General features: G+C 38.1%; 1 protein-coding gene and 2 pseudogenes across 1 annotated transcript in view; 1 reads left to right on the top strand and 2 right to left on the bottom strand.

The window, feature by feature from the left end:
* Klhl4 (kelch like family member 4) overlaps positions 1-24,425 on the bottom strand; it is a 170,480-nt gene that overhangs the window by 97,279 nt on the left and 48,776 nt on the right. The window lies entirely within an intron of this gene.
* Positions 4,452-5,217, top strand: LOC111818814 (annotated as a pseudogene).
* On the bottom strand, positions 6,408-6,860 carry LOC101560117 (annotated as a pseudogene).

Here is a 24,425-nt window from a genome sequence, read left to right as displayed (position 1 = left end):
ATCAGACTCGTAGTGACCTTCCTGTTTAGAGCCTCCTGAGTGCTGGGATTACAGGTGCGAACCACCACGCTCAGTCTCAGTCATGCCCCATGGGCAGAGCCGGCATGGCAGGCCAAGGGATCGAACTCCTGGTACCTACCTAAGTCCCTGTCTAAGTGGGCACTTTAATCCGTTGAGGTATTTGGCCAGCCCTTGACCTTCTTGTTAGAATATGTAAAAGGAAAGTAGGTGCCATAGAAATATTCATGAGCTTTCACTATTTTACAAAGTCAGACTTACAAAAATCAGCAAAGTAAACAAAAATATAAATAAATGATAAAATATGACATGACTACACCTAGAATCGATGGTCTGAAATTGTTGTATTAGAATAGATGGTCTAGATTGTCTAAAATAGATGGTCTAGCCTAGGGAGACCCTTGGTAGAGGGAAATATTGAGAGAGGTATGAAAAAACTTAGTTAAAAACAGACTTCAAACAAAATGAACACAAGATATTTAAACAAATATTATTTTGAAGAGTCCAGTTTTATGATGGTAGAAAAAGAATATTTTTATTTCTCCTTTTTTTTTTTTTTTTTTGGAACTGGGGATTGACCTCAGGCCCTTGTGCTTTCCACGCAAGCTCTTATTCTACTGATCCATCTCCCCAGCCCTCTCCTTCTTTATATATTGGTAAAATGATGGAAAGAACAAAAGAAAATAAATTATTCAAGGAAAATGATATTGTTGCCTTGATGAAGAAGGAGGCATGTACTATGATACTAGTAGATAAATGCTGGAGATGTACTCTGTGTCCATACAGGAATTATATTTGTAACAGAGATAGAAGTGTTTTTTTGTTTTGTTTTGTTTTGTTTTTTTTTTTTTCTGTAGGACTGGCATTCCTGAGAAGTGACTGAATATTGACAGAGAGCTTGTAAAATCTGTAGTGCTCTATGAAGCCCAGTAGCAAAATAATATATTACAAAAAACATAATAAGAAGAAAAGAAAAAAAGGAAAAGAAAAAATACTATGCTTCAGTGTAGAAAATGTTATCTAAAAGTGTACCATAACTTAGTACAGTTTTGATGCCTGTTCTATATGCTTCTGGCCTGTTAGCAGTACATATTATTACATTTGTAAATTCTTATAAGTAAATGCATCTGATGTTGACAATGTAAAAGAAAGCATGAGGAAAGGGAAAAGAAATAAAATGTGGTGTGTAAATGTACCAATTCCCTATAATAAATGTAATCACTGCATACAATGTACATGTACTAAAAAGTCAAAAGTTAAAAATTTTAAAAATAAAAGCCTTTGATCTAAAGAACATTAGAACTTAGGCAAACAAACATTATGAGTAGAAACCTCACTGCTTCAATGCTAATTCAACTGATTCTAGGAATATTTGTTATTCAATGGGACAAAGCAAATACATTTTGTCACTTCTGTGTAAATCAGTTACAACAGCACAGTAGAGAGGCTGAAAAGGTATAGTGTAGCCATCAGAACTTACAGTAAATGGTGAGTTTTTGGAAAACCTCTAGTGTATTCATGAAGTTTTCACAGAGGAATGTACCACAGACTAGTGGTAATTAGTGTATAAAACAACCTAAAAAATTGGTATTTTATAAGCATTCAAATGGTAATGTTTGCAGTCTTATGAATCAACGCAAGCTATACTACTAAAGAAATTATGTAGTCTCTCTGCTTTCTCAGCCTTATAGATTGAAGCTATAACCTATGCAGTAAGGTAACATAAGGGATTCAGGTACGATCCATTCAAAAATTCAGATAACCTTTATATGCTTGAAAACTATAGGATAACTGTAAGAGATGTTGTTTTTCAGACAGCCAGCGGAGACACGGAAAAGCTGTTGTTGTATCTACTGTTTCTCAAGTGGCAAAAGGAGGCCCTGGGGGCTCCAACTTTCTCCATGAAGTTAATAGACCACTGTGTGGAGAAATCTAAGACTAAGAGAGCCAGGGGAGCTCTACTCATCTAGCAAAGCACCAATGCTGTCACCAGAGCTTTAAGCAAAAACATATCCTTACTAAGTACTTGAGTATCACAAGTGATGCCTTGTAAACATTACTGGTCTCCTCTTTTATAAGACATGCACTGTGAAGGACTACAGATCTACTTTTCTCTCTCCATAGGCCTCAAGATCTGCCACAGGAAATATTCTGAAAAGTGCTCTGCAGATCTCGGTGACTTCACCATTAGGCTCTATCCTTATTTAATATTACAATACACTTTGGGTTCAGTAGAAATTATGGAATGGTGAGAGGTGGGTAAAATATGCCACTGTTAATATAATACTATTTTACGTTATTTTCTGAGTAAAACATAGAAAGTGGAGTGAAGTACCTTATGTTCAGGTTTTTATTATCTTGGGTCTGAAAAAAAACCTGAAAGTCTGCTTATTAGAGTAGACCCTGAGGAAGAAGAAGATGATATCATTGATGATCCTGTTCTTAAATTCCCTTCTGTCTCTCAGAGGGATATAAATATATTCCACCTCTCTGATGAAAACAACTGCACTGGGCAGTCTCTACGACCTCTTATAATTGCCATGCAAGAAGGAACAGTCCTCTTTCTTCTCACTTATCTCAGGAACTCCATCACAGGCTATTGCTCCAGGGAAACCCAGTATTCTTTAGCACCTTTCACCTGTTCCCCAGTGGTTTTAAGCCACAGAAGATGTACTCAGAATGTAGCTTCTTACACCTCTAATTCACAAAGTACCCTGCTCCTGAGAGAGATTTCAGAAGCAGATGGGACTACTGATGTCCAGACTCCTTTTTCAGTAGCACATGTTCAACAATGCAAAGAATTTAAGCCAAATTTCAGACTTTCCTAGTAGGTTTGCAGATGGATTTCATCCTCTGATCCTCACTCCTATAATGTCAAGATGTCTGTTTCATCTTGGCCACTTGCTGTACTGCAGATGAAAAACACAATAATAGAAAAGGATAGGTACTATGTAGATGAATAACATGTCATCAAGAAGAAAGGAAACTGTGTCATGGAGGTTGTTACCCCTCTGATAGACTGAAATTGGGAGCATATTAGCAGTGAATTAAATATGATGTGTAATATGATATGCATTATTGTCATGGAAATGAAAATATGAATTCAAACATCTGTTAATTAACATGAGATGAGGAGTGTGATAACAGGTAAAGGTGGAAATCTTTCTTGCTGATTAATAAAAGCCTTTTTTTAAATACACAAACCAAAGCCTGTATTCTAAGGCAAGGAAAGTGTGAAAAGGCAATTTCACTTGTCAATCATCCTCAGATATCTGCCAAAATTTGCAAAAACTTCAGATAGGTCCCCAGATGCCTTTGACCCAATTTCTGAAAAACGGCCTTTTCTTTTTTTAGCAATAAGGATGCAGATGAGTATTGAACATAAAAATAGCTGTCACAATTACCATTGTCTTAAGTGTATTAAAGTCATCTAAGAGAAAAAACAAGGATTGTCTCAATTACTCTCCTGTCTTTGCTGGGACAAATACCCAACACCCATAATGAAGGAAGGAAAGGTTGATTTAGCACACAGTCACTGGAGGTTTCAGTCCACACTCAGCTGGCTCCAAGGCAGAGTGGCACGTGTCAGAGAGCAAGCTTTAATGCAGGTGGCAAAGAGGAAAGGGAGTAATAGCAGCAATAATGGCCACAGGGAGCAAGTCTGTCCCCTTTAATCTGCATTCAGACTATATTCCACAGGCTGAGTGTAGTACTCAGACGCATAATCCCAGCAGCACTAGCAAACATAATCCCAGTGGATCATGAGTTAATCACAAACTCTAGAATTTCCTGCCTCATAACCACATAAGTCTTTGGGGGGACAACTAGATACAAACCATAACAAGGATAATCAAGAAGTGTTCCTGCCTTAAATGAAAGAAGACTGAAAACTACTCCTGCAACTGCACCATAACACCAGCCAGATCCTTTCCCACACATCAAGTGGCTGCTGTGCCTAATGTATGGCACTGTAAGATTGACTGTTCTCACTCAGGGGGCTAGATCAGACAAACACTCATCTGCTTTAGTGAAGATTGAAAGGGCAGATAGCAACCTGTGATACCCGTGCCAATCACCATCCCTTCAGACAAACCCCAAATGACTCTTAACATTATTGATGAGTCATTTCAAGTACTGGTTAGTACAATGCAGATATTATTTTTTTAACTTCATTCTTTAAAAATGCTTTGTTGGTTACTTCACTGTCATTATTGAGAAAAGATACCCAACACCCAAAATTAATGAAGGAAAGGCTTATGTAGTTCACAATTTATAGAGGTTTCTATCATAATCAGCTGGCTCCAAGGCATGGCAGAAGAGAAACATTTTATGTTGGCAGAGGATATCAAAAAGAAAAAGAGACCTTGGGGAGGGGCACCCCGGTTTGGTACTCCAGGTTCTCCCGTATTGCTGGGCCTCTTGCCTGGTGGCCCATGTCTCTCGCACAGGGTCATGGAGACACTGCAGCCACCGCAATGGTGCCTCTGTCTGAAGAAGAGGATGTGACTTCCGGCCTCCAGGCTTTGGCGGTGGAGGACACCGGAGGCCCCTCTGTCTCAGCCAATAAGGCTGAGGAAGAGGGGGGAGAAGGCCAGGAGGAGGACGAGCATGAGGGATCAGGGGCCCAGGAAGCCTAAGGAGATGGCTCCAGCGCGGGAAGGGAGGAGCAAGTCAAGGGCGACTCCAGGACTGGTGTGTTCCCTGCAGCGACGAGGAGGTAGAGTTGCCTGCAGCTGGGCAGGCCTGGATGCCTCTGCCCTCCAAAATCCAGCCGCTCTACGAACTGCTAGAGGCTCACCATACTCTGGAGCTTCAAGCTAAGATCCTGCCCCGATGCCCGCCCACGCCGTAAGCTCAGAGTGAAGAGGAGAGATCCGATGAGGAGCCGGAGGCCAAAGAAGAGCAAGAGGAAAAACCACACATACCCCCGGAATTTGACTTAGACGATGAATCAGTGACACCAAAGGACTCCCTAGTCGATCAGAGGTGCACCCCAGGGAGCTCAGCTCGGAGCCAGAAAAGGGAAGCTTGCTTGGAAAAGGTCCTCTCTCTGACATGAAGTGCCACAAGAAGCTGGAGGAACAGATCCTTCGAACTGGGAGAGACCTCTTCAGTCTAGACTCAGAGGACCCCAGCCCAGCCAGCCCTCCGCTCTGGTCCTCGGGGAGTAATCTCTTTCTCTGGCAGTGGAAATACTGAAGTACTGACTCTTACTCGTGCTGAGGTATTGTGCAGAGATTGACCTTGCTGGGGTCTGCACCCCCCTTCTTAAGCCAGACACTGGAACACTTGGGAAGAAGAGGGAAAGCCAAGCTCCCAGCACAGCACCGTGCAGGATAGAGTGTGTATATGTCTTCTGTTGAACATCTTACTTTGAGACTTGGGTTAGGTTTTCTAAAATAAAAGATGCGGTCGCGCTTAAGAAAAAAAGAAGAAGAAGGAGGAGAAGAAGGAGAAGGAGAAGGAGAAAAAGAGGAAGAGCAAGTTATTTTCCTTTCTTAAATTGTATGCTGGCTGCCCACCAGAGGATGGGTGTAGCATTCATATACCCAAACCCAGGACTATGCAATAAACCAACCACAAACTCTAAATTTATCCTGATGCAAAAAGCCTTCCCCCTTTACCATGTGAAACTTTTTTTGGGGGGTGGGGAGCATGCAGACACAACCCATAGCAAACCCTTTTCTAGATCTGCAATCATAGCTGGATTCAAAAGGACCCCAAGTCAGAGCTGATTTACTACTGTTTGATATGTCGATTTGAAAGCCACATGAATTATTTATTTGCTCCATGGTGTCCTACTCCCCTACTAGGGAAAGATTTACTTACAAACCTGGGGACATCTTTCAAATTTTTGCAAAGACCAAAGCACACCTTACCTGTTGGAACTACATCAGACCTCCCTGACTTGATTAGCCAAGAGTTGAATCCTCCTGCATGATATTAAGGAATATCTGTGAGGGCAAATCTGGCAGTGCTAGTAGTTACAAAACTAATATACCTCAGGAGATTTCCTAACAAAAAATCAATAGCTGATCAAAGAATATTCCCATAAAGTCCTATAGCTTCTCATAGATATGCTTCCCAAACATGGCCTTTTGTGGCCATTATTCCCCTTGCATTACTTACATAAATTTAGAAGTCTTGGCACCTCATCATATCAGGTCCATTCTTGAGCCAAAAGGCTACTTGTGGAATAACAGAATGACTTACTAAGTGTCAGGTCATGCTTTTAGATACCCCTGAGGTTACTATAAATAACTGCCCTACTCTTAATCCCTTCTTTTTTTTGATGTTGTAAAATCAAAGTACTACTTTATTAAATGAGTTATTTTACACGATATGAACATCAATATAATTACAATTGTAAAAAAAAATTTTTATAACAAGGATGGACTGATTTTCAGATTTCCAAATCAGAGTCAACTGTACATTTACACAGAATTGTCTTTGCATGAAGCCCAAAAGGGAACAGCATAAAAATGAGTGTTTCTGTAGCCCCTTTATTTTTGCTGATCAACAGTTTGTTAGAAGAGCAGCTGCAGGTTTGTTACCTAAGGTCTGAGACAGTAGAAGAGTCAAAGGTGCCATGAGTTCACCTGTAAACAATTTTATGCTTGCACGTCAGCCAGTTCTGGAGGAAGAGGGGTCTTAGGATGCTTGCTCTCAGAGTGCTGCTTGAAGGTCTTAGGGTCTGGCATTTGTGTCCTGCAGACAGTGCGGGTGTATATTAAGGCAGCTTTGGCAGCAGCCTTTTGATCATGCCCTTGTTTCTTCTTTTGTCCAGCCTGCTTTTTGGCATTTTTTTGCTGAGACTGAATCTTTTGCTGCCCACGAGCCATATCCGGGCCGGGACAGTCTTGCATCGGGGAGGCCGTGCAGCGCGAGAGCCGGGAGCTCGCGGAGGAAGGGAGGGGTGTGCACCCAGCACCGCTTCGGCCTCCTTCACCCGTCGAGCAGGGGAAAGAGGACCGCCAGGAGCACAACAGCCCGCGCCTCGCACACCCGCTGCCACCGCCGCGCGCGCCCGCCGCCGCCTCAATCCCTTCTTGTTAATGTGTACAGGCTCAGAGGTTAGCCACTCTTGTGAACAGGTGATTTCCTAGAAATATGTGAGCAGGCAGTACATCAGTGACATGTCACTCCAAGGCTTTGATTCATTGATGGAATCAAGGCCTTTATTTTTTTAAGAAAGACATTGAAAAGTATGTCATGCAGTTGAGTTCACAATAGGTCACTGAGGCTAAACCCTTTCTGAAAAATCGGATCTCATGGCCCTGGCACTAATATTGATATTAGGAGTGGGCAAATGTTAAGTGTTGTTGGACTGGTCTGATAGCTCAGCGGACTAAAATACCTGCACAGTGGCCGGGGTTCAATCCTGGGCATGTCAGCCCCACCCATAGGGCATGCTGAGATGGAGAGTGAGACTGGATGTGGTGGTGTGCACCTGTAATTCCAGTGCTTAGGAGGCTGTAAACAGGAGAAGTGCTATGAGTCTGGTCTACATAGTGAGACCCTGTAGACCCTGTAGACCCTGCCCCAAATACAGAAAATTAAAAAAAATAAACCCTAAGTATCTTTATGTACTCCAACTCTGACTTTCTGGTGCACCATGCTTATAGAGCAATTTGTAAAGGAAGAGTGTTGCTAATGAATGAGCAACCATCTACCAAGTACACAGAAGAATTTCTGCAATTCTTAGAGGAATTCTGTCATTTCAAGTAGGTCACCATCATGAATTGTATAGGACACCAAACAGACATGACGAAAACCTCTTAGTGATACTGGAAGACTGATAGGCAAGACAGGGAGCCTTGCAGACACTAATTATCACAGCTTTATTACATGTATGTGAGGAGTCATGGAACCAGACCATATCCCCAAAGAAGATAAATTGGCTTTAGGACAAGATGGGATTAAAAAGTGATTATAGTAGTATTTGGAAAACAAAACTGTGCTTCCTTAAAAAACACAGTGGGGTCGGGGAGATGGCACAGTGGAATAACTGCTTCCCTGGCAAGTACAAGGGCCTGAGTTCAATCCCCAGTTCCTCAAATAAAGAAACACAGTGAAAGGCCATAGGAATCTCTATGAGAAAACATACTACATGGGAAATAATCATGTGAATTTTCATAGGGCTGACATTTGCAGCAACCATGAGGAAGACCTACAAAACTTGCCCAAACTGCACTCACAGTAACTCTGGCAAGCCCAAACTACCTCCCTTGTTAGAAATTATAGAGGACAGGGACAAGCTTTGTAGGGAACTAGCAATTAGACTTCCCGTATCTGGCACATGTTGAGGAATTTAGCAGATATTAGTCATCATCGATCGATTTACAGTATTGGCTTGAGGTCTTCCATATCTTACCATTCAGAGATGGTTATGGAGGTAGTCAAGGTACAACTCAAAGAAATAATCTCCACTTTTGAACTATACCAGTCCCTGCAGAATGACAACAGGGCTTCTTTTACCTCTTAAATAACTCAATGGCAGGGGCAGTAAAGGCCTTATGAATAAAATACCATCCCCATTCTGCATAGAATGTCCAGTTCTCTGGAAAGGTCAAAAGATCCAAACAGATTTTCAAGGGAGCTTTGGTAAAACTTTGCCAAGATATGCCTGATTCTTCACTCCAATTGTTGTCAGACACTCTTATGTGGATTCACAACCCTCCCAAAAGAAGTAAAATGTAAGTCCACCTGGTATGTTATAAATAGGCCTTTTCTACTTCTGCTGTGGTGGGAGACCCGACACCACACAATTCTTACAATATGTTACTGTCCTGTGCAGAATACAATGGGCTATCAAAGATATGGGAATAAAGTCCTGCCAACTCCTAACCCAGGGGAATTACCTAATGTGCACCGGGGAGATCAGATACTTAATAGTTCATGGAAAGAGGGAACTCTTATAGACTAATTAAAACCAAAATGAAAGTATTGCTATTCAGTGATCCTTGCTATGCTCACAGCAGTGAAGGTGACATAGACAAGCAGTTAGATCCACTTTTCAAGGATAGACGAAGCTCCACCAGAAATATCTGAAGAAAAATCCCACTCAAAAGCAGAATTCTATTACTGTGAACCGCCAGAAAACCTGGGGATCATCTTCAAATAACAAGACCACAGTTCTGTCTGCAGATAATAAAGTCACTATAAGTAGGCAGTTGTAGCCTAACTATCATCCCTCTTTGCCTCCACAGGCTCTTGACAGGTTCACAAATGTCTTTTCTGTTGCCCTGTATAGCACTAACACTTTTCTCATTGTCTTCTGACAGGTTTTGCTCAATGCAACTGGTGAGTCACCTCATCCTAAGGTAGTTAGGTAGTACATAATCCACAGTAGGTAGAGCTTACATCCACTTTCATCAGAAAGATATGAAGAGCAAGACTTCTGCTTCTCAAAAACTCAGAAAAAATTATGGAGATCTGTATCTTACTAGGAAAAATGAAGTAGGAGATTAAACAAAGGCATAGATGGTGGCCAGTAGGACATAATCTGTCAATCATAAAGAGCTGTCCAGTCATTGTTTTGATATTACACCCAAAGTTGACATTAAAAAATGCTGGGCATTAACTTTGAGGGACTGTTCTCTTATTGTTGTAGTAACTCATCCTTCATGTATAAAATGTCATTGCTTCACAGCACTTCTCCCTGTGTACTTTTTCTCTTTTTGTCTTTCTTTTACCTTTAAATAAACATTATACTTTCAAGTTCACATCCAAGTATTTGAACTGAGAAGAGCCTGGTACTGATGGCTCCATACAATCCAATTTCAGAAACGCTTCCACTCAGATTTCAGGAAGGCTGGAAGCAGAGGCAGTATACCTCTGACAGGACAGGTCATGAAGTTTTAAGTATGGAGCAGAAAGTGCAGTGGAGACTCAGGATGTTGGAAATGCAGGGATCATGGAATATCTGAAGAAAGCTGCAAGGAGAGAGAAAATTCTGGCCCAAGAAAGAAGCCATAATATTTGTAATATATGTATTTTTGCACGTTACCTTGTTTCTGTATTTTTTTCTATTTGTTGTTGCTTTTGTTTTTAGTCTTCAAAATAAAATAAAATTGAAATTAAAATTAAAGGGGCCAGGAAGATAGCTCAGTAGAATAAATGCTTCCCTGGCAAGAGCAAGAGCCTGAGTTCAATTCCTGGTTCTGCCAAAATGAATGAATGAATAAATAAATAAATGAAATTTTTAAAAGAAAATGTTTAACAAGTTACATAAAGTGATTTTGAACAACAAATTCTAGAAATGGTACATAGCACTTCCACATATATTCTATTAGAATATATATATATATATATATATATATATATATATATATATATCAAAAACAGAAAAGATAGCAGAAAAATAAAGGCGATTATATTTACAGGACTGAGGACAGAACATGAACTTAAAATCCATGCCCCTCAGTGACCTACTTCCTCACACTAGGCTCCACTTCCTAATAAACCTGTTCAGCTACAAATTCAAACTATCAATGAAGTCTTTGCCTCAATCATCTACTTACCTCTCCAGAGGCAAATCTGTACATTGTTCCATGTAGGATAAAGCCCTTCATACATTAGTATTTGGGGAAACTCCATGTCTCCAAATTGTTTTTTTTCATTTTATGTAGTCAGGGTCTTGCTATGCAGTTCAGATTCATAGTGATCTTCCTGTTTTCAGCTCCCCCAGAGCTGGGATTACAGGCATGTGCCACAATGCCCGGACTTGGTATCTGACTCAGTGCACCCAAAGGCAGGACCAGTATGTCAGGTGAGAGCAGGAATCAAAAGTCAGGCCCTGGGCTTGCCTAAGCAGGCACTTAGTTGGCTGAGCTATATCACCATCTGGAAACTCCATGTTTAAATCATATAGCAGTATATAGCACATTTATTTTCATGCTAATATACATATTTACTTTGATCCCTTACTTTTCTCTTATTTTGTACATTAATTCAACATGAACATGTGAACATAGACTTTTCTTTGATGTACTGATTTCATTGCCCTGAGATATATACCCAGTAATAGCGTTGTTAGATAATAAGGTAGATGTATTTTTCATTTTCTTGAGTATAGTCCACACTATTTACCATAGTGTATAGAATAAATTATTTTACCACCAAAATTATGTAAACATTGTCTTTTGCTTACACTGCTGTTATAAATTACTACCACGTCATTCTGTCAGCCATTTTAACTTAGAGCTGATATCTTATTATGGTTTCCACTTGTATTTTCCAGCTTATTTGTGACACTGAGCTTTTTTTCATTCCTTTTCACCATTTATCATTCTTTTTTAAATAAAGTACACATTTATAAATGGAAAGATATTTGCTGCTCTTGGAAAGGAAGAAACAACATTGGGAAGATGGCCGTACCCCTCAAATTGCTGTACAGATTTAATGCAATCTCTACCACACTACCACAAACATATCTCAAAGACCTGGAGAAATTGTTCCCAAAATTTATTTGGAACCAAAAAAGACCTAGAATAGCAAAGACAATCCTGGGCAATAAAGACAAGGCAGTAGGCATTACAATTCCTGACTTGAAATGATACTAAAAGGATACTGTGATAGAATCAGCATTGTATTGGCAACAAAATAGATGGCAGGATCAATGGAATTGATTAGAAGACACAGAAGCTTCTATGAACACAAAGAGCTACCTGATCTTTGACAAAGGAGCCAAACATGCTCACTGGAAGAAAGACAGCATTTTAACAATTGGTGCTGAAAAAACTGGCTCTCTACATGTTGAAGACTAAAACTTGACCCAGGTCTATCACCATGCACGAAGCTAAAGTCAAAATGGATTAGAGATCTAAACATTAAAACAGAAACACTAAATGTCCTGGAAGAGAAAGTAGAAGAAACTCTTAAAGATATAGAGGTAGGTAAAGAGTTCATGAACAAAAAATTAAATTACATGGGTAACACTTGAAATAATTAAAAAGTGGGACCTCCTCTTGTTTAGAAGGTTTTGCAAGTCAAAAGAAATTACCAACAAAGTGAAAAGACAACACACAAATTTGGAAAAAAATCTAACGAGCACTCAGACAAAGGTCTGCTCTCTAGAATTTATGAAAAACAAAAACATTGGGGCTACAAAATTTAAAGACCCAATCCAGAAATGGGCATCCAAGATGAACACACACTTCTCAGAAAATGAAAGTAAAGAAGCAAATAAATATAAGAAAGAATTCTTCATATTGTGAAATTCAAATTTAAACAACACTGAGATACCATCTTACCTCAGAAAGAATGGCTATCATAAACAAATCAACCAACAACAAATGTTGGAGAGGCTGTGGGGAAAAAGGAACTCTTCTGCACTGCTGGTGAAAATGTAGACTGGTGCAACTGTTATGGAAATCAGTGTGGAGACTCCTTAGAAAACTAGGACTGGAAATTCCATTTAAACCAGTATTCCTCTACTGGGAATTTTCCCAGAGGACCTGAAAACATCATATCATAGTGATATATGTGTGCCTATGTTTATAGCAGCACAATTTGTGATAGCCAAATCTTGGAAACAACCAAGATGCCTATCACCTAAGGAATGGATGAAAAAGATGTGGTATTTTTATACAATGGAGTATTACTAAGCTCTAAAGAATGATAAACTCAAATCCTTTATGTTTAAGTGGATGCCACTTTAAGATATACTTATAAGTGAAATAAACCAAACCTACATGTGTAGATATCATATAGACTCTTACTATAAGAACTCAAAAGAAGAAATAAAAAGAGAAACTTATAATACAATAAAAAGGACATCAAGAACTTGAGGATTAGACAATGAAGAGAAGTCAAGGAGAAAAGCTAGGAAACATGAATGGTGTTAAGCCATACATTTATATGGACGATGGGTAAGACAATAATTCTGAGAATCTTCAGCAGGTTTTCAAATCTAGCAGTTAATTTGTAGGTTTCTCATCCTGACTAACTATATATACTGATACCTGTGAACAAGGCAACTGCACGGAAGATAGCAATGTGTAATAGTAGGGTCATGCTTGGTATGCCTGTAATTATGGTCTTCTAAATGCATATTGCTTGTCATGACATAGCAGGTACTGCCATTCTGTCTCTCAAGTAAATGTTTGTTTCCCAAAAAAAGGGTAATGAATGGAAAAAAGACACAAGAAAATATGTCACAAGACTACCATGCTACAAAGCTGTACCTGGTTAAATTTCTACACTTTTGTGTAAAAATACATAATTGTTTATTCATATTTTTATTCATATTTTCAATTTTTTCTTTGTATTCTGTAGGGACTTAAAGATTAACATATCAATACTTGATGGAAAATACCTGTTCCTTGTTATGCCTAAGATGTTTGACATTCAGCCAAATAGTGAGGTTAAGCTGTGCTGCCTATCTTGTAGGGTAAAAATGACAGGCTTCTCTTCTGAAGGGTTAACAAACTATGTTTGCAGACCAAAAATTAGAAAAAAAGGGCTGCAAGGACAACCAACAAGGTCCCCTCCTCAATTCCCTGCTCCTCTCCCAGGTGACCTTCGTTGACTGAACTGCTGGTTCAGGACAAAACACATCTATTATGAAGGTGTATTTATTTGGTACAGAATCATGCTACACAGCTTAGACTCACAAGGATCCTCCTGTCTCTGCCGCTCCAGTGCTGGTATTACAGGCATGCAACCTCAGGCTTGCTTTCAGGAGCCAGTTTGACACAAGGTTGGCAGGGCATGCAGTACCAGGGGTCAAAACCAGGTCCTTGCATTTGCCAGGCAGACGCTTAAACCACTGAGATATATTCCACAACCCCTGAACAGTACTTTTTCATTGAGCTCATCTTCTATATATAAGATATTTAGTTGGACAGAAACTTAATTGCATGGGAAATACTTGAGTTGACAACTGGGATCTCATCTTTTTGAAAAGTTTGTACACTTCAAAAAAATCTCCAACAGAGTAAAATGAAAAACCACAAACTGGGAAAAAGTTATAGCGAAGTATCTGTCCAACAAAGGTCTTCTATCTAGAGCATACAATTTTTAAAAAATCAGGCTTGTCAAATTCAAAGACTCAATCTAAAAAACAGCATCTGAGATGAATATACACTTCTTAGAGAAAAAAATACAAATGACAAGTAAATATGTGAAAAAATGTTTAACATCAATATCGAACCCCAGACCCAGCCTAGCCCAGGACCAGTGAGTGTGTGGGAGAACTTCCTGCTACCCTGTGCCCATGGGACCTATCCCACCCAAAATCAAGCACAGCTTGAGTGAGACCCTTGTCTGTGCACTTGGGACACACCCACACACACAACACCAGAGTCAGCCCCCAAAGCACGCTGAGTAAGAAATTCAGCTGCATTTTCTGGACTCACATATCCAGTGCTAGCCAAAGCCTGGTGAGTGTGTGGGAGAGCTTTCCCTCTCCCCTACTAACCCTTTTCCCATACAGACTCAGGCAAAGCCTGGCATACAGGCCTGGGGTGAAACTCTGCAGCTGCAGAAAGAGTAGGGCACAGAACCACACAGCTAGGCCAAGAGAAGAACATCTTGCTAGAGGGCCACAACAGGTTCAATCCCAAGGGATGCAGCAGAAAGGAGCTGAGCCCAACAGCCAGACTCAAGTAAGACACAGCGGCATAAATTCAAACTTTGTAGATCTGCACCTGAATTTCAGTAGGAGGTAAGGTCATTAGTGAACCGAAGCTCTACAACAAAAGTCAGAAGACAGTGCTATACAAAATGACAGTGAGAAGTAGAAAAATGCAATCTCAGAACCTAATCACACCCATAACAACTGCAGAGGACACAAGCACAGAAAAAACTGGGTGTCACAGAGTGGAAATCAATGAATCAAGAGCTTCTGAAATAAAGGAACAACTGCAGAAAGGTATAGAGGAACTCAGATCCGAAATAAAAAAAGAAATCCTTGAATTTATAGCATCTGAAGTAAAGAATCAAATGCAGAAACATATGGAGAAAACCCAATGACCACCCAGAACAAGTGTAGAGGACACTAGCTCAGCAGAAATATATAAATTAATAGCATCAAAAAATAAGCAGTCGCAGAATGGTATAGAGGAACTCAGAGCAGAACTATTTCTGAAATGAAAAAGGAAATCTCTGAACTCATAGCATCTGAAGTAAAGACAAAAACATAGCAAAATATGCAGGAAAGAAAATCTAAAAAAAATCGGCAATAAGAGAATTAATAAATGCTTCTAAAGAAGACATTGATGAAAAAAAAATTAGTGAGTACAAAAATGATGCACACATTGAATGAGTAATAGAGGAAAGAAATAGTTCACATGAAGCAAAGTCAAAGAGATATAGAGGAAATGAAACTCTCAATCACAAGCTTGAAAAACCGTTTGAATGAAAGTGAAGACAGACATTCAGATCTTGAAGACGCTGGTGCAGTTAGTGAAAAGGTAAGAAAAAAATCTGTTAAAACCAACTAGGATGTTGGAAAAAATAATTCATCACTTGCAAGATGATGCAAAGATGAACAATGTGAGACTAATAGACATCAATGACAAAGAAGGATTCAATACAAGTGACATTAAAAATATGGGCAGAAGTAATAGCAGAAAACTTCCTAAATATGAGGAAACAATCTGACATTCAGGTAACTAAAGCATACAGAACGTCAAGTAACCTCAACAAAACAAAAAACACACCGAGATATATAACAGTCAAGATTCCAGAAATCAAGCACAAGAATAATATATTTAAAGCCGCTAGAGTAAAGAAGCAGACCACATTCAAAGAAAACCCATCAGAATTATGGCTGACTTCTCTTCACAAACCATGAAGGTAAGAAGATGGAGCGAAGTACTTCAAGGCCTTTATGAAAAGAAATACCAGCCCAGACTACTATACCCTGAAAAACTCTTTCAATTTGTTGGAGAAGAGAAAAACTTCCATGACAAAGAACAACTAAAGAATTTCATGATGACAAAGCCAAGCCTACACAGGCTACTGAAAGATATTCTAGAGAGAGACCAAAATGACCAGAACTCCATGAATGAGAATATAAGCAACCAACTAAATAGAGCAAACAAACACAGGAGAAAAAGTAGTAAACCACAGCAGGTAAATAACATGTCAGTCATAAGTAAATATATCTAACTTACAGCCATCAATGTAAAAGGACTAAATTCACCAATTAAGAGAAATAGACTGGCACAGTGGATTAGCAAGCAAAATCCAACAATATTCTGTATACAAGAAACATTTAACTCATAAAGACATTCATAGACTGAAAGTCAAAGGATGTAAAACAATACTACATGCGCCAGAACCACAGAAAAAAGCAGGGATAGCAATCCTATTCTCATTCATTCGCAACTTCAAACCAAGAATGATCAAGGGAAATAAAGAAGACCAATATATACGGGTTAGAAGAAAAATAATAGAGGAAGAGGTAACAAACATAAATATGTATGCACCAAACACGGGAGCACCACACTATAAAAAACATATCTTAATGGACATGACAAATGTAATATCAAATACCACAATCTTAACAGGCAACATTAATACAGACTTATTGCAAAAACATAGGTTAACCATACAAAAATTAGCAAAGAACTAACAGAACTCAGCCAGAGGTTTACACAAATGGGCTTAGTGAACATATAAAGAGTGTTCCACCCAAGCACATCTGAATACATATTTTTCTTAGTTGCACATTGGTCATTTTCTAAAACCGACCACATACTGTTCCATAGCTCATGCTTAAGCATATGGAAGAAAACAGAAATTATCCCATTCATATTATCTGACCACAGTGCAAATAATCTAGAATTAAAAAAACAAAGGAAACCAGAAACGCTCCCCAAAATACGTGGAAATTAAACAACACCCTACTCAGCAACCAATGGGTCACAGGTGAAATTAAAGAAGAAATTCAACAATATTGATAATTCAATGAAAATTCAAGGGGCTGGAGAGATGGCTCAGTGGTCTAAAGCACCTACTTAGAACAAGCTTAGCAAAGCACAGGGACCGTGGTTCAATCCCCCAGCACCACATGCCAGCCAACCCCGCCCCCTGGTGGGCTAAGCTGGCCACACACACACACACACACACACACACACATAAATAAATAAAATTTAAAAAAAAAGAAAAGAAAATTCAAGCACAAATTATTGGAATTTATAAGATACAATGAAAGTAATTCTTAGAGAGAAACCGTTAACTGTGAACTCACACATTATGAAAATAAACTGGAAAAAATAAACACACTAACACTGCACCTCCAACAACTAGAAAAGGAAGAACAAACCAAACCCAGAGTCCAAATACAGGAAGAGATCATAAAGATTAGAACAGATATTAATTCAATAGAGACATGGAAAATATTTCAATGAATTAATGAATCAAAAAGCTGGTTCTTTGAAAGATTAAATAAAATCAGTAAGTCCCTAGCTATCCTCATTAAAAGAGGAAAAGAAAAAATTCAAATACAAGCAATGAGGAATAAAAAGGGATTAATTACCACAGACCCAAAGGGAATTCAGAAGATTGTCAAAAGCTACTTTGAGAATCTTTACTCACACAGAATAGAAGACACAGAAGAAATGGACAGATTCCTAGAAAAGTGCAAATGGCCAAAACTGAATCAACAAGATATAACCACTTTCAATAGCCCAATAACAGCCAACGATATACGAGATGTAATAACATACGTACCAATAATGAAAAGTCAAGGATTGGATAGATGCACAGGTGAATTCTAAAAGAGATTTACAGAAGATATAGTCCCTATACTCCTGAAAATCTTCAATGAAATTGAAAAGAAAGCAATCCAACCAAAATCTTTCCTAGAGGAAAGTGTCATACTGATACTAAAATCAGGGAAAGACGCAACTAAGAAAGAGAACTACAGGCCAATCTCCCTCATGAACACAGATGCAAAAAACCTCAATAAAATTCTAGCAAATAGAATACATAAAATCATTAAGAAGATCATACACCATGACCAGGTAACATTCATCCCAGGGATGCAAGGATGGTTCAATATTTGAAAATCTAAATAAAACACAGTATATCAATAGAGCAAAAACTAAAAGCCACATGATCATTTCAATTGATGCACAAAAGGGTTGTGACACAGTGAAGCACTCATTCATGTTCAAATTCCTACAAAAAATTGGAATAGATGACCTCTACTTCAATCTGGTAAAAAGCCATTTAAGAAAACCCAATGTCTAACATAATTCTAAATGGGGAGAAGCTGAAATCCTTTACTCTCAGATCTGGTACAACACAAGGATGTCCTCTATCACTACTCCAATTCAATATAGTTCTGGAAGCATTACCTTGAGCCATTATACATGAGAAAGAATTAAAAGGAATAAGAATTGTTAAAGAAGTTAAATTATGATTATTTGCAGATGTCATGATACTTCAAATGGAAGATACAAAAAACTGCACCAAGAAGCTACTAGAATGAATACAGAAATTCAGTAGCATTGCAGGATACAAAGTCAATACCAAAATTCAATAGCATTCCTCTACACAGATAACAAACACACTGAATGTGAAAGTAGACAAACAATACCTTTCACAATAACACTGAGGAAAATGCAATACATTGGAATTAATCTAACTGAAGAAGTCAAATATCTTTGCAAGGAAATTTACAGTACTCTTAAAGAGATTGTAGAGGATTTCAGAAAAGGAAAATTATTCCCTGATCCTGTATAGGAAGAGCAAACATTTTGAAGATGGCAATACTTCCAAAGTTGCTATACATATTTAATGCAATCTCTATCAAACTACCACAAGTATACCTCACAGACATAGAGATATTTCTCCTAAAATTTATTTGGAACCAGAAAAGACCTAGAATAGCAAAGGCAATACTGGGCAATAAAGACAAGGCAGGAGGCATTACAATTCCTGTCTTGAAATTATACCACAAGGCTACTGTGATAACATCAGCATGGTACTGGTAACAAAATAGACCTGAGGATCAATGGAATACATTAGAAGACGCTGAAACCCCTACTAACACACGCAGCTGCCTTATCTTTGACAAAGGGGCCAAACATACTCACTGGAAGAAAGATACCCTCTTTAACAAATGGTGCTGGAAAAACTGGCTCTCTTCATGTCAAAAACTAAAACTTGACCCAGGTCTACCACCATGCACTAAGCTAAAGTCCAAATGGATTAAAGATCTAAAGGATAATACAGAAAAACTAAATTGCCAGTAAGAGAAAGTAGGAGGAGTTCTTGAACACGTATGGGTAGGCAAAGAGTTGCTGAACAAAAACCTAATTGCACAGGAAACATTTGAAAGAACTGAGAACTGGGACCAAAACTTTTTGAGAAGTTCTTGCATGTCAAAAGAAATGGAAACAATTTCAACTCCAACAATATTGGAAAAAATCTTGACAAATAATTGCTCAGACAAAGGTCTCCTCTCTGGAATTCATAAATAACTGAAAAACACTAGGGCCACAAAAGTTAAAGACTCAGACCAGAAATGGGCATCTGTGATTAATACGCACTTGTCAGAGGATGAAATTAAACAAGCAAGTAAATATATGATGAAATGATTCACATCACTGGCCATAGGTGAAATACAAATTAAAACAACACTGAGATATCATCTCACCCCAGAAAGAATGTCTTTCATATGTAAATCGACCAACAACAAATGTTGGAGTGGCTGCGGGGATAAAAGGAGACCTTCTCCACTACTGGTGGGAATGTAGACTGGTGCAACAATTATGGAAATCAGTGTGGAGACTCCTTAGATAACTAGGACTGGGAATTCCACTTAAACCAGCTATTCCCCTACTGGGAATTTTCTCAGAGAATCTGAAAATATGATATCATAGTAATATATGTATACCTATGTTTATAGCAGCACAATTTGTGATAGCCAAATCTTTGAAACAACAAAGAATCCTGTTATCAGAGGAATAGATAAAAAGATGTGGTATTTTTATACAATGGAGTATTACTCAGCTATAAAGAATGACATACTCGAAGCTTTTATATTTAAGTGGATGCCACTTGAAGAAATACACATAAGTGAAACAAATCAGACACACATGTGTAAATATCATATATTTTTCCTAGTATAAGAACTAAAAATAAGAAATACAAATAAAAAGGTATAATACAAGTAAAAGGAAAGCAGGATCTCAAGGACTAACTAATCAAGAGAGGGAAAGGAGAAGAGCTAGGTAACATGACAATGTCAAGCCATACAGTTAAATGTAAAAGATGAACAAGGCAATGATCCTGAGAATCTTCAGAAGATTTTTTAATCTAGCAGTTAATTGGAAGGATTCTCACACTGACTAACTATATATACTGACACTTACGAACTAAGCAACTGCACTGAAGATGGCAATTTGAGTAGGTTCATTCTTGGAAGTGCCTGTCAATCTGGTCTTCTGAATACGGACTGCTTGTCATCAATGCCAGTTGCTTCCATGCTGTCTCTCAGGTAGATGATTATTTAAAAAGAAGGGGGTGATGAATGAAAGCAGGAGACAGGAAAAGGAGTGTTTTGGGGCTGTTCTGCTACAATGTTCTACATGGTTAGATCTCTGAAAGTACGTGTAAGCATGTATAAAATTATTTATTCCTATTTTTTAATTATATTTCAATTTTTTTAACTTTTTCCATCATATTCTGTAGGAAATTAGAGTTTAACATCAATCCATGATGAAAAATACCTATTCAATATTGTGCCTAACGTGTTTGATATTCAGACAGATAGTGTGGTTAGACTCAATAGTCTAGATTATATGGTATAACAATAAGCTTCTCTTCTGGAGGGTTAACAACCTAAGTTTTCAGACCAAAAATTAGAGAAAAGGGAGAGTCCCAAGGAAAGCCAACATTTTGGCCCTAGCCTTCCAAGGTCATTTAAGATTCAGGACATATGAGAACTTGTACTGTAACATCATGTACCTCAATAGTGTCCCAAATTTTCTGATCAAGGAAATTATGGAGTCAAAGAGGAAAGTGATCAACAATGTAGAGTGTGCCTAAGGAGAGTCACATGGAGAGAAAACATTCCTTCAGGCTTTCACAGAGAGCACATTGGCCTAGCAATGGCTGTGACTCATCCACATGGTTGACACTGACAAAGGATTTAAAATTTGAGATACAGGGTCTCAGGATAAATCCTGAGGCAAGGGTCAGGGAGATGGCTCAGTAGAATAAGCATTTCCCTGGCAAACACAAGGGCCTGAGTTCAATCCCCAGTTCTAAAAAAATCCTGAAGGAATTTGACTGCCATTATGTGATCCAAAAGCTACAATTCTTGTTACATAGGTCTTGCTTCATCTTGGTCTTAACCATCCAGCAGAAAAGTATAAAAACAAATTACAAGAAGTAAAGCCATGTTGTTATGCTGAGCTGTAGGGGACTCGGGTCAACAATTTCTGATACTGCCAGTCAAGCAAAAGACCCAATTTTATTATGGACTACTGGACTATTTTGGAATATTTTGCTGAGTTCACACACCTATAACATTTAAGTGACAGAACTAAACAAAAAATGGGGGTATACAGATAAATAACCATTTTATATCTGTGTATTCAAAATGGTTATTATAGATACCTAGCCAAATTCTCTTATTTCAATGAATAGAGGGATTTGTTCTAATAGTGTTTGTAAATAAGATATCATGTGTGCATCTTATATAACAAATAACCACTAGGAAGACTGTATGCAATGTGTTAACTATTAAAACTGTCCTACCAATTTGATTTGAAACTGTCTCATTGCTATTTGTTTCTCAATAAAATTGTGGAAATTTTTATTTTTAAATCATTAGTCATTAAAGAAATGCAAATCAAAACAACACTGAGATGCCATCTCACCCCATAATCAATGACTGACATAAAGAAGTCAGCCAATGACACATAGTGGATATGTTGTGGAGAAAAATTAACATTTCTCCAGTGTTTGTGGGTGAATTCATCTGGTACAGCCACTATAGAAATCAATATGGAGATTGCTTAAGAAGCTAGAATTTGGTATCATCTTCAAGCCAGCGATTCCCCTCCTGGGTATATTTCAAGAAGAGCTGAAATCCTCACACCACAGTGATATGTTCACCTATGTTAATAGCAGTGCAATTTGTCATAGTGGAATCGTTGCAATAACACAGATGCCCATGAACTGAAGAATGCATAAAGAAGATGTGGTATTTTTACACAATGGTGTATTATTCATCTATAAAACGTGATAAATTTAAGTCATTTGTCATAAATGGATGCAACTAAGAACATATTCTTTACTGAAATAAATGAGACCTGCATGTGCAAACATCATACTATCTCCTTAGCATGAGAAGCTGAAAGAGAAAAATTGAATCTGAAAGGCACAATAGATACTAGTAAAATGGAATGAACCTATTCAAAGGGAAAGCGTTCCTGAGTTGAGGAGGACAGGAGAAGGAGTAGAAGAAAAGGATTCATTTATATACATAAGCACTATGATTTGGACAACTGTACTGTGCATTTCTCCTGGTCGATGGAAAGAAGCAGGTAAAACTTGATTTTTTCTCTCTCCTTTTTTCAATTGTTTATATTTTTCTTTTCTTATTTCTTATACATTTCTTTCTTTTTTCTTTAAATTTTACATACATATTTCTGGTAATATAAATAACTGTTTGGAATACAATACTCTTTATTGCACCAAGTACTATGAAATTCATATTACTTTGTTAAGTGAAATTCTGTATCACTTGTAATTTTGTCTCTTTAGATTCTAATTTGTACACTCTTTAATAAAAAATAAGATATGGTCTTAGATATATGGCAGAAGATACCAGGCTGAGGCATATGCCCTTTCCTGTAGGAATTTGTAATCTTCAGTGAAGATTCAGGGAAGATAGCTATAAAAATATATAATAATGATACAGTCATATGGATTTCAGAGTAAGAAAATATGTCTAAATTAAAAGAAAGCTTTCAACAGAGAATGAAAGTGGAGAGAGACAGAACAGAGAGAGAGAGAGAGAGAGAGAGAGAGAGAGAGAGAGAGAGAGAGAGAGAGAAACAGAAATAGAGACAGAGAGATAGACAGTGATATCAAAAAAACCCTCAAACATTAAGACAATGATCCTGAGCATCTACAGCAGGTTTTTTAAAACTAGCAATTAATTGGTAGGATATTCATCCTGAGTAATTATATATGCAGATACCTGTGAACTAAGTAAATGCATTGAAGAGAACAATATGTAATACTAGGGTCATGCTTGGAATGCCTGTCATTCTGGTTTTCTAAATGTGTACTGCTTCTAATGTAACATCAAGTACTGCTATACTGTCAAGTAAATGTTTGTCTAAAAAATGGGGGGGTAATAAATGAAAACAAAAGACAAGAATAAAATGTCATAGGACTGTCCTGCTACAATGTTGTATATGGTTAATTTATAAATTTCCATGTAAAATATGTAATTGTTTATTTTTATTTATTTAAATATTTTTTTTACATTCTGTAGGGATTTAAAGTTTAACATATCAATGCTTGATGGAAAATACCTGTTCCATGTTATGTCTAAGATGTTTGATATTCAGACTGATAGTGACGTTAAGCTGAACTGCCTATCTCATGCAGTGATAATATGATTAAACATTTCTTCTGGAGGGTTAACAACTGAAGTTTGCAGACCAAAAATTAGAGAAATAGGAGGGCTACAAGGATATTCAATATTTTGACCCTAGCAATTCGTGGTCAGTAAGGACTCAGGACATAAGATAACCTGTATTGTAGCATCCTGTAACTCAGTGGTGTCCCAAATTTTATGATCAAGGACATTATGGAGCCACAGAGGAAAGTGATCGACAATGTGTAATGCCTCTAAGAAAAGTAACATGGAGAGAAAATGTTCTCTCAGGCTTTCACAGAGAGCAAATTGGTCAAGCAATTGCCATAACTCATCCACATGACTGACACTGACAAAGGATTCTACAAACTGTGATACAGGGGAGGTTTCAGGATAAATCCTGAGGGGATTTGACTTACTTTGTCAGAAACAAATGTTACATTTGTTGTTATATAGGTCTTGCTTTATCATGGTATTAACCATCCAGTAGAAATGTATGAAAATGAGGTTCAAAAAGTAAAGACATATTAATACGCTGTAAAGGTTCAAGTCAACAACTTCTGACTTTGCCAGTCCAGAGGATGCCCCACGACTATCATGCGCTAGTGGACTATACTGGGTTATTTTGCTGAATTCACACACCTACAATATTTAAATGGCAATTGAATACCCATTTCTGCCAAAACTAAAGAAAAGAGGAAGATATAAATGAAAGACAAGGGGCCGGACAGATGGCTCAGTAGAATAAGTGCTTCCCTGGCAAGCACAAGGGCTTGAGTTCAATCCCCGGTTCAGCCAAAGGAAAAAAAAAGACAATTTGCTAGTGAAA

Source organism: Octodon degus, unplaced genomic scaffold (assembly GCF_000260255.1).
Source record: "Octodon degus isolate 3935 unplaced genomic scaffold, OctDeg1.0 scaffold00103, whole genome shotgun sequence".
In the NCBI taxonomy this organism is placed as follows: Eukaryota; Metazoa; Chordata; class Mammalia; order Rodentia; family Octodontidae; genus Octodon; species Octodon degus.
The sequence above is the reverse complement of the archived record's forward strand: the minus strand, read 5'-3'. Positions and strand labels throughout refer to the sequence as shown.